This window comes from Lampetra planeri, chromosome 38, assembly GCF_965212315.1.
Source record: "Lampetra planeri chromosome 38, kcLamPlan1.2.h2, whole genome shotgun sequence".
NCBI classification, from domain to species: Eukaryota; Metazoa; Chordata; class Hyperoartia; order Petromyzontiformes; family Petromyzontidae; genus Lampetra; species Lampetra planeri.
In genome coordinates, this window is record NC_136144.1 from 118400 (window position 1) to 132244 (window position 13845).

The window sequence follows — 13845 nt, forward strand, 5'->3', positions numbered from 1 at the left end:
TTGATGGCCACATTATTTTACTGGCCAATTTTTTTTGACTGGTCTTTCTTTTTTATGAGCCAATTTTTTGTGGTAACTCTTTTTTAACCAGTCACTTTTTTTGATGGCCACATTATTTTACTGGCCAATTTTTTTTGACTGGTCTTTCTTTTTTATGGGCCAATTTTTTGTGGTCACTCCTTTTTAACCAGTCACTTTTTTTGATGGCCATTCATCATCTTTTTTACCGGCCAATTTTTTTCACATTTTTTATGACCACATTTTTTTTACCAGTCAGTCAATTTTTTTTTTTACTGGTCTCTATTTTTTACAGGCCACCTACCTCCTCCTCCACCGCCTCGGCCGCCTCCGCCGCCGTCTCCGCCGCCTCCGCCGCCGTCTCCGCCGCCTCCGCCGCCTCCGCCGCCGCCTCCGCCGCCTCCGCCTCACTGTGTGATGGCCAATTATTTTTTTAATGACCATTTTTTTTTTGACTGGTTTGTCTTTTTTTACGGGCCAATTTTTTGTGGTCACTCTTTTTTTAATGGACATTCTTTTTAACCAGTGACTTTTTTTGATGGCCACTTTTTTTTTACCGGTAATTTTTTTTGATGGCCACATTCTTTTCCTGGCCAATTCTTTTTTGACTGGTCTTTCTTTTTTTATGGGCCAATATTTTGTGGTGACTTTTTTTAATGGCCATTCTTTTTTAACCGGTCACTTTTTTTTATGCCACATATTTTTCACTGGCCAATTTTTTTGACTGGTCTTTCTTTTTATGGGCCAATTTTTTGTGGTCACTCTTTTTTTAATGGCCATTCTTTTTTAACCAGTCACTTTTTTTGATGGCCATTCATCATCTTTTTTACCGGCGAATTTTTTTCACTTTTTTTTATGACCACTTTTTTTTTTACCAGTCAATTTTTTCTTTAATGGCCACTCTTTTTTTAACCAGTGTATTTTTTTGATGGCCACTATTTTTTAACCGGTAATTTTTTTTGATGGCCACATTCTTTTCCTGGCCACATTCTTTTCCTGGCCAATTTTTTTTGACTGGTCTTTCCTTTTAATGGGCCGATTTTTTGTGGTCACTCCTTTTTAACCAGTCACTTTTTTTTCATGCCACATCGTTTTTACTGGACAATTTTTTTTGACTGGTCTTTTTTTATGGCCCAATTGTTTTTTGGTCGGCCACTTTTTTTTTAATGACCACTCTTTTTTAACCAGTCACTTTTTTTGATGGCCATTCATCATCTTTTTTACCGGCCAATTTTTTTCACTTTTTTTATCACCACTTTTTTCTTACCAGTCAAATTCTTCTTTAATGGCCACTAATTTTTTAACCAGTCACTTTTTTTGATGGCCACATTATTTTACTGGCCAATTTTTTTTTGACTGGTCTTTCTTTTTTATGGGCCAATTTTTTGTAGTCACTCTTTTTTAACCAGTCACTTTTTTTTATGCCACATCTTTTTTACTGGCCAATTTTTTTTGACTGGTCTTTTTTAATGGCCCAATTCTTTTTTCTTTTTTGGTCGGCCACTTTTTTTTAATGACCACTCTTTTTTAACCAGTCACTTTTTTTGATGGCCACATTATTTTACTGGCCAATTTTTTGTGACTGGTCTTTCTTTTTTACGGGCCAATTTTTTGTGGTCACTCTTTTTTAACCAGTCACTTTTTTTTATGCCACATCTTTTTTACTGGACAATTTTTTTTGACTGGTCTTTTTTTATGGCCCAATTCTTTTTTGGTCGGCCACTTTTTTTTTAATGGCCACTCTTTTTTAACCAGTCACTTTTTTTGATGGCCATTCATCATCTTTTTTACCGGCCAATTTTTTTCACTTTTTTTATGACCACATTTTTTTACCAGTCAGTCAATTTTTTTTTTTACTGGTCTCTAGTTTTTTACAGGCCACCTACCTCCTCCTCCGCCGCCTCGGCCGCCTCCGCCGCCGTCTCCGCCGCCTCCGCCGCCGTCTCCGCCGCCTCCGCCGCCGTCTCCGCCGTCTCCGCCGCTTCCGCCGCCGCCTCCGCCTCACTTTGTGTGATGGCCAATTATTTTTTTTATTGACCATTTTTTTTTTGACTGGTTTGTCTTTTTTTACGGGCCAATTTTTTGTGGTCACTCTTTTTTTAATGGACATTCTTTTTAACCAGTGACTTTTTTTGATGGCCACTTTTTTTTTACCGGTAATTTTTTTTGATGGCCACATTCTTTTCCTGGCCAATTCTTTTTTGACTGGTCTTTCTTTTTTATGGGCCAATATTTTGTGGTGACTTTTTTTAATGGCCATTCTTTTTTAACCGGTCACTTTTTTTTATGCCACATCTTTTTCACTGGCCAATTTTTTTTGACTGGTCTTTTTTTTTTATGGGCCAAATTTTTGTGGTCACTCTTTTTTTAATGGCCATTCTTTTTTAACCAGTCACTTTTTTTGATGGCTATTCATCATCTTTTTTACCGGCCAATTTTTTTCACTTTTTTTTATGACCACTTTTTTTTTTACCAGTCATTTTTTTCTTTAATGGCCACTCTTTTTTTAACCAGTGTATTTTTTTGATGGCCACTATTTTTTAACTGGTAATTTTTTTTGATGGCCATATTCTTTTCCTGGCCACATTCTTTTCCTGGCCAATTTTTTTTGACTGGTCTTTCCTTTTAATGCGCCAATTTTTTGTGGTCACTCTTTTTTAACCAGTCACTTTTTTTTCATGCCACATCGTTTTTACTGGACAATTTTTTTTGACTGGTCTTTTTTTATGGCCCAATTGTTTTTTGGTCGGCCACTTTTTTTGAATGACCACTCTTTTTTAACCAGTCACTTTTTTTGATGGCCATTCATCATCTTTTTTACCGGCCAATTTTTTTCACTTTTTTTTATCACCACTTTTTTCTTACCAGTCAAATTCTTCTTTAATGGCCACTCATTTTTTAACCAGTCACTTTTTTTGATGGCCACTTTTTTTTAACCGGTCATTTTTTTTGATGGCCACATTCTTTTCCTGGCCAATTTTTTTGACTGGTCTTTTTTTTATGGGCCAATTTTTTGTGGTCACTCTTTTTTAACCAGTCACTTTTTTTTTATGCCACATCTTTTTTACTGGCCAATTTTTTTTGACTGGTCTTTTTTAATGGCCCAATTCTTTTTTGGTCGGCCACTTTTTTTTAATGACCATTCTTTTTTAACCAGTCACTTTTTTTGATGGCCACATTATTTTACTGGCCAATTTTTTTTTGACTAGTCTTTCTTTTTTATGGGGCAATTTTTTGTAGTCACTCTTTTTTAACCAGTCACTTTTTTTTATGCCACATCTTTTTTACTGGCCAATTTTTTTTGACTGGTCTTTTTTAATGGCCCAATTCTTTTTTGGTCGGCCACTTTTTTTTAATGGCCACTCTTTTTTTAACCAGTGTATTTTTTTGATGGCCACTATTTTTTAACTGGTAATTTTTTTTGATGGCCATATTCTTTTCCTGGCCACATTCTTTTCCTGGCCAATTTTTTTTGACTGGTCTTTCCTTTTAATGCGCCAATTTTTTGTGGTCACTCTTTTTTAACCAGTCACTTTTTTTTCATGCCACATCGTTTTTACTGGACAATTTTTTTTGACTGGTCTTTTTTTATGGCCCAATTGTTTTTTGGTCGGCCACTTTTTTTGAATGACCACTCTTTTTTAACCAGTCACTTTTTTTGATGGCCATTCATCATCTTTTTTACCGGCCAATTTTTTTCACTTTTTTTTATCACCACTTTTTTCTTACCAGTCAAATTCTTCTTTAATGGCCACTCATTTTTTAACCAGTCACTTTTTTTGATGGCCACTTTTTTTTAACCGGTCATTTTTTTTGATGGCCACATTCTTTTCCTGGCCAATTTTTTTGACTGGTCTTTTTTTTATGGGCCAATTTTTTGTGGTCACTCTTTTTTAACCAGTCACTTTTTTTTTATGCCACATCTTTTTTACTGGCCAATTTTTTTTGACTGGTCTTTCTTTTTTATGAGCCAATTTTTTGTGGTAACTCTTTTTTAACCAGTCACTTTTTTTGATGGCCACATTATTTTACTGGCCAATTTTTTTTTGACTAGTCTTTCTTTTTTATGGGGCAATTTTTTGTAGTCACTCTTTTTTAACCAGTCACTTTTTTTTATGCCACATCTTTTTTACTGGCCAATTTTTTTTGACTGGTCTTTTTTAATGGCCCAATTCTTTTTTGGTCGGCCACTTTTTTTTAATGACCACTCTTTTTTAACCAGTCACTTTTTTTGATGGCCACATTATTTTACTGGCCAATTTTTTGTGACTGGTCTTTCTTTTTTACGGGCCAATTTTTTGTGGTCACTCTTTTTTAACCAGTCACTTTTTTTTATGCCACATCTTTTTTACTGGACAATTTTTTTTGACTGGTCTTTTTTTATGGCCCAATTCTTTTTTGGTCGGCCACTTTTTTTTTAATGGCCACTCTTTTTTAACCGGTCACTTTTTTTGATGGCCATTCATCATCTTTTTTACCGGCCAATTTTTTTCACTTTTTTTATGACCACATTTTTTTACCAGTCAGTCAATTTTTTTTTTTACTGGTCTCTATTTTTTACAGGCCACCTACCTCCTCCGCCGCCGTCTCCGCCGCCTCCGCTGCCGTCTCCGCCGCCTCCGCCGCCGTCTCCGCCGCCTCCGCCGCCGCCTCCGCCGCCGTCTCCGCCGCCTCCGCCGCCGTCTCCGCCTCCGCCTCACTTTGTGTGATGGCCAATTCTTTTTTTTATTGACCATTTTTTTTTTGACTGGTTTGTCTTTTTTTACGGGCCAATTTTTTGTGGTCACTCTTTTTTTAATGGACATTCTTTTTAACCAGTGACTTTTTTTGATGGCCACTTTTTTTTTACCGGTAATTTTTTTTGATGGCCACATTCTTTTCCTGGCCAATTCTTTTGACTGGTCATTTTTTTATGCGCCAATTTTTTGTGGTCACTCTTTTTTAACCAGTCACTTTTTTTTTTATGCCACATCTTTTTTACTGGCCAATTTTTTTTGACTGGTATTTTTTAATGGCCCAATTCTTTTTTGGTCGGCCACTTTTTTTTAATGACCACTCTTTTTTAACCAGTCACTTTTTTTGATGGCCACATTATTTTACTGGCCAATTTTTTTTGACTGGTCTTTCTTTTTTACGGGCCAATTTTTTGTGGTCACTCTTTTTTAACCAGTCACTTTTTTTTATGCCACATCTTTTTTACTGGACAATTTTTTTTGACTGGTCTTTTTTTATGGCCCAATTCTTTTTTGGTCGGCCACTTTTTTTTTACTGGCCACTCTTTTTTAACCAGTCACTTTTTTTGATGGCCATTCATCATCTTTTTTACCGGCCAATTTTTTTCACTTTTTTTATGACCACATTTTTTTACCAGTCAGTCAATTTTTTTTTTTTACTGGTCTCTATTTTTTACAGGCCACCTACCTCCTCCTCCGCCGTCTCCGCCGCCTCCGCCGCCGTCTCCGCCGCCGTCTCCGCTGCCTCCGCCTCACTTTGTGTGATGGCCAATTATTTTTTTTATTGACCTTTTTTTTTTTGACTGGTTTGTCTTTTTTTACGGGCCAATTTTTTGTGGTCACTCTTTTTTTAATGGACATTCTTTTTAACCAGTGACTTTTTTTGATGGCCACTTTTTTTTTACCGGTAATTTTTTTTGATGGCCACATTCTTTTCCTGGCCAATTCTTTTTTGACTGGTCTTTCTTTTTTATGGGCGACTTTTTTTAATGGCCATTCTGTGGGCGTGTGTGTGTATGTGTCTGAGAGTGTGAGAGTGAGTGTGTGTTTGCGAGTCTCAGAGTGTGAGAGTGAGTGTGTGTGTGCGAGTCTGAGAGTGTGAGCTTGAGTGAATGTCTGTGATCCTGAGAGTGTGAGAGTGAGTGAGTTTGTGTGTGAGTCTGAGAGTGTGTGTGAGTCTGAGAGTGTGAGCATGAGTGTGTGTGTGAGTCTGAGAGTGTGAGGGTGAGTGTATGTGTGTGTGAGTCTGAGAGTGTGAGAGTGAGTGTGAGTCTGAGAGATTGAGTGTGTGTGTGTGTGTGTGAGTCTGAGAGTGTGAGTGTGTGTGTGTGAGTCTGTGTGTGAGTCTGAGAATGTGAGAGTGAGTGTATGTGTGTGTGAGCCTACGAGTGTGAGAGAGAGTGTGTGTGTGAGTCTGAGAGTGTGAGGGTGAGTGTATGTGTGCGAGTCTGAGAGTGTGAGAGGTGAGTATGTGTGTGTCTGAGAGTGTGAGAGTGAGTATGTGTGTGTGAGTTTCAAAGTATGAGAGTGAGTGTGTGTGTGTGTGTGAGTCTGAGAGTGTGAGGGTGAGTGTATGTGTGTGAGTCTGAGAGTGTGAGAGTGAGTATGTGTGTGAGTTTCAAAGTATGAGAGTGAGTGTGTGTGTGCGAGTCTGAGATTGAGTGTGTGTGTGAGTGTGAGAGTGAGTGTGTGTGTGAGAGTGAGTGTGTGTGAGTCTCAGAGTGTGAGAGTGAGTGTGTATGTGAGTCTGAGAGAGTGAGTGTGTGTGTGTGTGTGAGTCTGAAAGTGAGTGTGTGTGTGTGTGAGTCTGAAAGTGAGTGTGTGTTTGAGTCTGAGAGTGTGAGCGTGAGTGTGTGCGAGTCTGAGAGTGTGAGAGTGAGTGTATGTGTGTGTGAGTCTGAGAGTGAGTGTGTGAGTCTGAGAGTGTGAGGGTGAGTGTATGTGTGTGAGTCTTAGAGAGTGTGTGTGTGTGAGTCTGAAAGTGAGTGTGTGTTTGAGTCTGAGAGTGTGAGCGTGAGCGTGTGTGAGTCTGAGTGTGAGTGTGTGTGTCTGAGAGTGTGAGGGTGAGTGAGTGTGAGTCTGAGAGTGTGAGAGTGTGTGTGTGCGAGTCTGAGAGTGAGTGTGTGTGTGAGTCTGAGAGTGTGAGCGTGAGTGAATGTGTGTGAGTCTGAGAGTGTGAGAGTGTGTGTATGTGTGTGTGAGTCTGAGAGTGAGTGTGTGAGTCTGAGAGTGTGAGCGTGAGTGAATGTGTGTGAGTCTGAGAGTGTGAGAGAGTGTGTTTGAGTCTGAGAGTGTGAGAGTGAGTGTATGTGTGTGTGTGAGTCTGAGTGTGATGGTGAGTGTGCGTGTGAGTCTGAGAGTGTGAGCGTGAGTGTATGTTTGAGTCTGAGAGTGTGAGAGTGAGTGTGTGTGAGTCTGAGTGTGTGTGTGTGTGTGAGTCTGATAGTGTGAGAGTGAGTGTATGTGTGTGAGTCTGAGAGTGTGAGAGTGAGTGTGTGTGAGTCTGAGTGTGTGTGTGTGTGTGAGTCTGATAGTGTGAGAGTGAGTGTATGTGTGTGAGTCTGAGAGTGTGAGAGTGAGTGTATGTGTGTGAGTCTGAGAGTGAGAGTGAGTGTATGTGTGTGTGAGTCTGAGAGTGTGAGAATGAGTGTGTGTGAGTCTGAGAGTGTGAGTGTGTGTGTGTGTGAGTCTGAGAGTGTGAGCGTGTGTGTGAGTCTGAGAGTGTGAGTGTATGTGTGTGTGAGTCTACGAGTGTGAGAGAGAGTGTGAGTGTGTGTGTGTTAGTCTGAGAGTGTGAGGGTGAGTGTGTGTGTGAGTCTGAGAGTGTGAGATTGAGTGTATGTGTGTGTGAGAGTGAGTGTGTGTGTAAGTCTGAGAGTGAGTATGTGTGTGTGAGTCTGAGAGTGTGAGAGGTGTGTGTGTGTGAGTCTGAGAGTGTGAGATGTGACTGTGTGTGTGAGTCTGAGAGTGAGAGTGAGTGTGTGTGTGAGTCTGAGAGTGTGTGTGTGTCTGAAAGTGTGAGAGTGTGTGTGAGAGTGAGTGTGTGTGTGTGCGCGAGTCTGAGAGTGAGTTTGTGTGTGAGTCTGAGAGTGTGAGAGTGAGTGTGTGTGTGAGTCTGAGAGTGTGAGATGTAAGTGTGTGTGAGTCTGAGAGTGTGAAATGTGAGTGTGTGTGTGAGAGTCTGAGAGTCTGAGAGTGAGTGTGTGTGTGTGAGTCTGAGAGTGTGAGCGTGAGTGTATGTTTGAGTCTGAGAGTGTGAGAGTGAGTGTGTGTGAGTCTGAGAGTGTGTGTGTGTGTGAGTCTGATAGTGTGAGAGTGAGTGTATGTGTGTGAGTCTGAGAGTGTGAGAGTGAGTGTATGTGTGTGAGTCTGAGAGTGAGAGTGAGTGTATGTGTGTGTGAGTCTGAGAGTGTGAGAGTGAGTGCGTGTGTGTCTGAGAGTGTGAGAATGAGTGTGTGTGAGTCTGAGAGTGTGAGTGTGTGTGTGTGTGAGTCTGAGAGTGTGAGCGTGTGTGTGAGTCTGAGAGTGTGAGTGTATGTGTGTGTGAGTCTACGAGTGTGAGAGAGAGTGTGAGTGTGTGTGTGTTAGTCTGAGAGTGTGAGGGTGAGTGTGTGTGTGAGTCTGAGAGTGTGAGATTGAGTGTATGTGTGTGTGAGAGTGAGTGTGTGTGTAAGTCTGAGAGTGAGTATGTGTGTGTGAGTCTGAGAGTGTGAGAGGTGACTGTGTGTGTGAGTCTGAGAGTGAGAGTGAGTGTGTGTGTGAGTCTGAGAGTGTGTGTGTGTCTGAAAGTGTGAGAGTGTGTGTGAGAGTGAGTGTGTGTGTGTGCGCGAGTCTGAGAGTGAGTTTGTGTGTGAGTCTGAGAGTGTGAGAGTGAGTGTGTGTGTGAGTCTGAGAGTGTGAGATGTAAGTGTGTGTGAGTCTGAGAGTGTGAAATGTGAGTGTGTGTGTGAGAGTCTGAGAGTCTGAGAGTGAGTGTGTGTGTGTGTGAGTCTGAGAGTGTGAGGGTGAGTGTATGTGTGTGAGTCTGAGAGTGTGAGAGGTGAGTATGTGTGTGTCAGAGAGTGTGAGAGTGAGTATGTGTATGTGAGTTTCAAAGTGTGAGGGTGTGTGTGTGCGAGTCTGAGATTGAGTGTGTGTGTGAGTGTGAGAGTGAGTGTGTGTGTGAGAGTCTGAGAGTGAGTGTATGTGTGTGTGTCTGAGAGTGTGAGAGTGTTTGTGTGTGAGTCTGAGAGTGTGAGAGTGAGTGTATGTGGTGTGTGAATCTGAGTGTGATGGTGAGTGTGAGTCTGAGAGTGTGAGCGTGAGTGTATGTTTGAGTCTGAGAGTGTGAGCGTGAGTGAATGTGTGTGAGTCTGAGAGTGTGAGAGTGTGAGCCTGAGAGTGTGAGAGTGAGGGTGTGTGTGCGAGTCTGAGAGTGAGTGTGTGTGTGAGTCTGAGAGTGTGAGAGTGAGTGTGTGTGTGCGAGTCTGAGAGTGTGTGTGCGAGTCTGAGAGTGTGAGCGGTGATTGTGTGTGTGTGAGTCTGAGAGTGTGAGAGTGAGTGTATGTGTGTGTGAGTCTGAGAGTGTGTGTGTGTCTGAAAGTGTCAGAGTGTGTGTGAGAGTGAGTGTGTGTGTATGCGCGAGTCTGAGAGTGAGTTTGTGTGTGAGTCTGAGAGTGTGAAATGTGAGTGTGTGTGAGAGTCTGAGAGTCTGAGAGTGAGTGTGTGTGTGAGTCTGAGCGTGTGAGGGTGAGTGTATGTGTGTGAGTCTGAGAATGTGAGAGGTGAGTATGTGTGTGTCAGAGAGTGTGAGAGTAAGTATGTGTGTGTGAGTTTCAAAGTGTGAGAGTGGGCGTGTGTGTGCGAGTCTGAGAGTGAGTGTGTGTGTGAGTCTGAGAGTGTGAGAGTGTTTGTGTGTGAGTCTGAGAGTGTGAGCGTGAGTGAATGTGTGTGAGTCTGAGAGTGAGTGTATGTGTGTGTATGAGTCTGAGTGTGATGGTGAGTGTGCGTGTGAGTCTGAGAGTGTGAGCGTGAGTGTATGTTTGAGTCTGAGAGTGTGAGAGTGAGTGTGTGTGAGTCTGAGAGTGAGAGTGAGTGTATGTGTGTGTGAGTCTGAGAGTGTGAGAGTGAGTGCGTGTGAGTCTGAGTGTGTGAGAATGAGTGTGTGTGAGTCTGAGAGTGTGAGCGTGTGTGTGAGTCTGAGAGTGTGAGTGTATGTGTGTGTGAGTCTACGAGTGTGAGAGAGTGTGAGTGTGTGTGTGTGAGTCTGAGAGTGTGAGGGTGAGTGTGTGTGTGAGTCTGAGAGTGTGAGATTGAGTGTATGTGTGTGTGAGAGTGAGTGTGTGTGTAAGTCTGAGAGTTTGAGAGTGAGTATGTGTGTGTGAGTCTGAGAGTGTGTGTGTGTCTGAAAGTGTGAGAGTGTGTGTGAGAGTGAGTGTGTGCGTGTGTGTGTGCGCGAGTCTGAGAGTGTGAGAGTGAGTGTGTGTGTGAGTCTGAGAGTGTGAGATGTAAGTGTGTGTGAGTCTGAGAGTGTGAAATGTGAGTGTGTGTGAGAGTCTGAGAGTGTGAGGGTGAGTGTATGTGTGTGAGTCTGAGAGTGTGAGAGGTGAGTATGTGTGTGTCAGAGAGTGTGAGAGTGAGTATGTGTGTGTGAGTTTCAAAGTGTGAGAGTGAGTGAGTGTGTGTGTGAGTCTGAGAGTGTGAGAGTGAGTGTGTGTGTGAGTCTCAGAGTGTGAAAGTGAGTGTGTGTGTGCGAGTCTGAGAGTGAGTGTGTGTGTGAGTCTGAGAGTGTGACAGTGAGTGTATGTGTGTGAGTCTGAGAGTGTGAGAGTGAGTGTGTGTGTGAGAGTCTGAGAGTGAGTGTATGTGTGTGTGTGTCTGAGAGTGTGAGAGTGTTTGTGTGTGAGTCTGAGAGTGTGAGCGTGAGTGAATGTGTGTGAGTCTGAGAGTGTGAGTCTGAGAGTGTGAGAGTGAGTGTATGTGTGTGAGTCTGAGTGTGATGGTGAGTGTGAGTCTGAGAGTGTGAGCGTGAGTGTATGTTTGAGTCTGAGAGTGTGTGTGTGTGAGTCTGAGAGTGTGAGAGTGAGTGTATGTGTGTGAGTCTGAGAGTGTGAGAGTGAGTGTATGTGTGTGTGAGTCTGAGAGTGTGAGAGTGAGTGCGTGTGAGTCTGAGAGTGTGGGAATGAGTGTGTGTGTGAGTCTGAGAGAGTGAGTGTGTGTGTGAGTCTGAAAGTGAGTGTGGGTTTGAGTCTGAGAGTGTGAGCGTGAGTGTGTGTGAGTCTGAGAGTGAGTGTATGTGTGTGTGTGAGTCTGAGTGTGATGGTGAGTGTGCGTGTCTGAGAGTGTGAGCGTGAGTGTATGTTTGAGTCTGAGAGTGTGAGAGTGAGTGTGTGTGAGTCTGAGAGTGTGTGTGTGTGTGTGTGTGCGAGTCTGAGAGTGTGAGAGTGAGTGTATGTGTGTGAGTCTGAGAGTGAGAGTGAGTGCATGTGTGTGTGAGTCTGAGAGTGTGAGAGTGAGTGCGTGTGAGTCTGAGAGTGTGAAATGTGAGTGTGTGTGAGAGTCTGAGAGTCTGAGAGTTAGTGTGTGTGTGTGTGAGTCTGAGAGTGTGAGGGTGAGTGTATGTGTGAGTCTGAGAGTGTGAGAGGTGAGTATGTGTGTGTCAGAGAGTGTGAGAGTATGTGTGTGAGTTTCAAAGTATGAGAGTGAGTGTGTGTGTGCGAGTCTGAGATTGAGTGTGTGTGTGAGTGTGAGAGTGAGTGTGTGTGTGTGAGTCTCAGAGTGTGAGAGTGAGTGTGTATGTGAGTCTGAGAGAGTGAGTGTGTGTGTGTGTGTGAGTCTGAAAGTGAGTGTGTGTTTGAGTCTGAGAGTGAGCGTGAGTGTGTGCGAGTCTGAGAGTGTGAGAGTGAGTGTATGTGTGTGTGAGTCTAAGAGTCTGAGAGTGTGAGTGTGTGTGTGTCTGAGAGTGTTTGTGTATGAGTCTGAGAGTGTGAGCGTGAGTAAATGTGTGTGAGTCTGAGAGTGTGAGAGTGAGTGTGTGTGTGAGTCTGAGAGTGTGAGAGTGAGTGTGTGTGTGAGTCTGAGAGTGTGAAATGTGAGTGTGTGTGAGAGTCTGAGAGTCTGAGAGTGAGTGTGTGTGTGTGTGTGAGTCTGAGAGTGTGAGAGGTGAGTATGTGTGTGTCTGAGAGTGTGAGAGTGAGTATGTGTGTGAGTTTCAAAGTATGAGAGTGAGTGTGTGTGTGCGAGTCTGAGATTGAGTGTGAGTGTGAGAGTGAGTGTGTGTGAGTCTCAGAGTGTGAGAGTGAGTGTGTATGTGAGTCTGAGAGAGTGAGTGTGTGTGTGTGAGTCTGAAAGTGAGTGTGTGTTTGAGTCTGAGAGTGTGAGCGTGAGTGTGTGCGAGTCTGAGAGTGTGAGAGTGAGTGTATGTGTGTGTGAGTCTAAGAGTCTGAGAGTGTGAGTGTGTGTGTCTGAGAGTGTTTGTGTATGAGTCTGAGAGTGTGAGCGTGAGTAAATGTGTGTGAGTCTGAGAGTGTGAGAGTGAGTGTGTGTGCGAGTCTGAGAGTGTGAGAGTGAGTGTGTGTGTGAGTCTGAGAGTGTGAGATGTAAGTGTGTGTGAGTCTGAGAGTGTGAAATGTGAGTGTGTGTGAGAGTCTGAGAGTGAGTGTGTGTGTGTGAGTCTGAGAGTGTGAGAGGTGAGTATGTGTGTGTCTGAGAGTGTGAGAGTGAGTATGTGTGTGAGTTTCAAAGTATGAGAGTGAGTGTGTGTGTGCGAGTCTGAGATTGAGTGTGTGTGTGAGTGTGAGAGTGAGTGTGTGTGAGTCTCAGAGTGTGAGAGTGAGTGTGTATGTGAGTCTGAGAGAGTGAGTGTGTGTGTGTGAGTCTGAAAGTGAGTGTGTGTTTGAGTCTGAGAGTGTGAGCGTGAGTGTGTGCGAGTCTGAGAGTGTGAGAGTGAGTGTATGTGTGTGTGAGTCTAAGAGTCTGAGAGTGTGAGTGTGTGTGTCTGAGAGTGTTTGTGTATGAGTCTGAGAGTGTGAGCTTGAGTAAATGTGTGTGAGTCTGAGAGTGTGAGAGTGAGTGTGTGTGTGAGTCTGAGAGTGTGAGAGTGAGTGTGTGTATGAGTCTGAGAGTGTGAGATGTAAGTGTGTGTGAGTCTGAGAGTGTGAAATGTGAGTGTGTGTGAGAGTCTGAGAGTCTGAGAGTGAGTGTGTGTGTGTGTGTGAGTCTGAGAGTGTGAGGGTGAGTGTATGTGTGTGAGTCTGAGAGTGTGAGAGGTGAGTATGTGTGTGTCTGAGAGTGTGAGAGTGAGTATGTGTGTGAGTTTCAAAGTATGAGAGTGAGTGTGTGTGTGCGAGTCTGAGATTGTGTGTGAGAGTCTCAGAGTGTGAGAGTGAGTGTGTATGTGAGTCTGAGAGAGTGAGTGTGTGTGTGTGAGTCTGAAAGTGAGTGTGTGTTTGAGTCTGAGAGTGTGAGCGTGAGTGTGTGCGAGTCTGAGAGTGTGAGAGTGAGTGTATGTGTGTGTGAGTCTAAGAGTCTGAGAGTGTGAGTGTGTGTGTCTGAGAGTGTTTGTGTATGAGTCTGAGAGTGTGAGCGTGAGTAAATGTGTGTGAGTCTGAGAGTGTGAGAGTGAGTGTGTGTGTGAGTCTGAGAGTGTGAGAGTGAGTGTGTGTGTGAGTCTGAGAGTGTGAGATGTAAGTGTGTGTGAGTCTGAGAGTGTGAAATGTGAGTGTGTGTGAGAGTCTGAGAGTCTGAGAGTGAGTGTGTGTGTGTGTGTGTGAGTCTGAGAGTGTGAGGGTGAGTGTGTGTGTGAGTCTGAGAGTGTGAGAGTGAGTGTGTGTGTGAGTCTGAGAGTGTGAGATGTAAGTGTGTGTGAGTCTGAGAGTGTGAAATGTGAGTGTGTGTGAGAGTCTGAGAGTGAGTGTGTGTGTGTGTGAGTCTGAGAGTGTGAGGGTGAGTGTATGTGTGCGAGTCTGAGAGTGTGAGAGGTGAGTATGTGTGTGTCTGAGAGTGTGAGAGTGAGTATGTGTGTGTGAGTTTCAAAGTATGAGAGTGAGTGTGTGTGTGTGTGTGTGTGAGTCTGAGAGTGTGAGGGTGAGTGTATGTGTGTGAGTCTGAGAGTGTG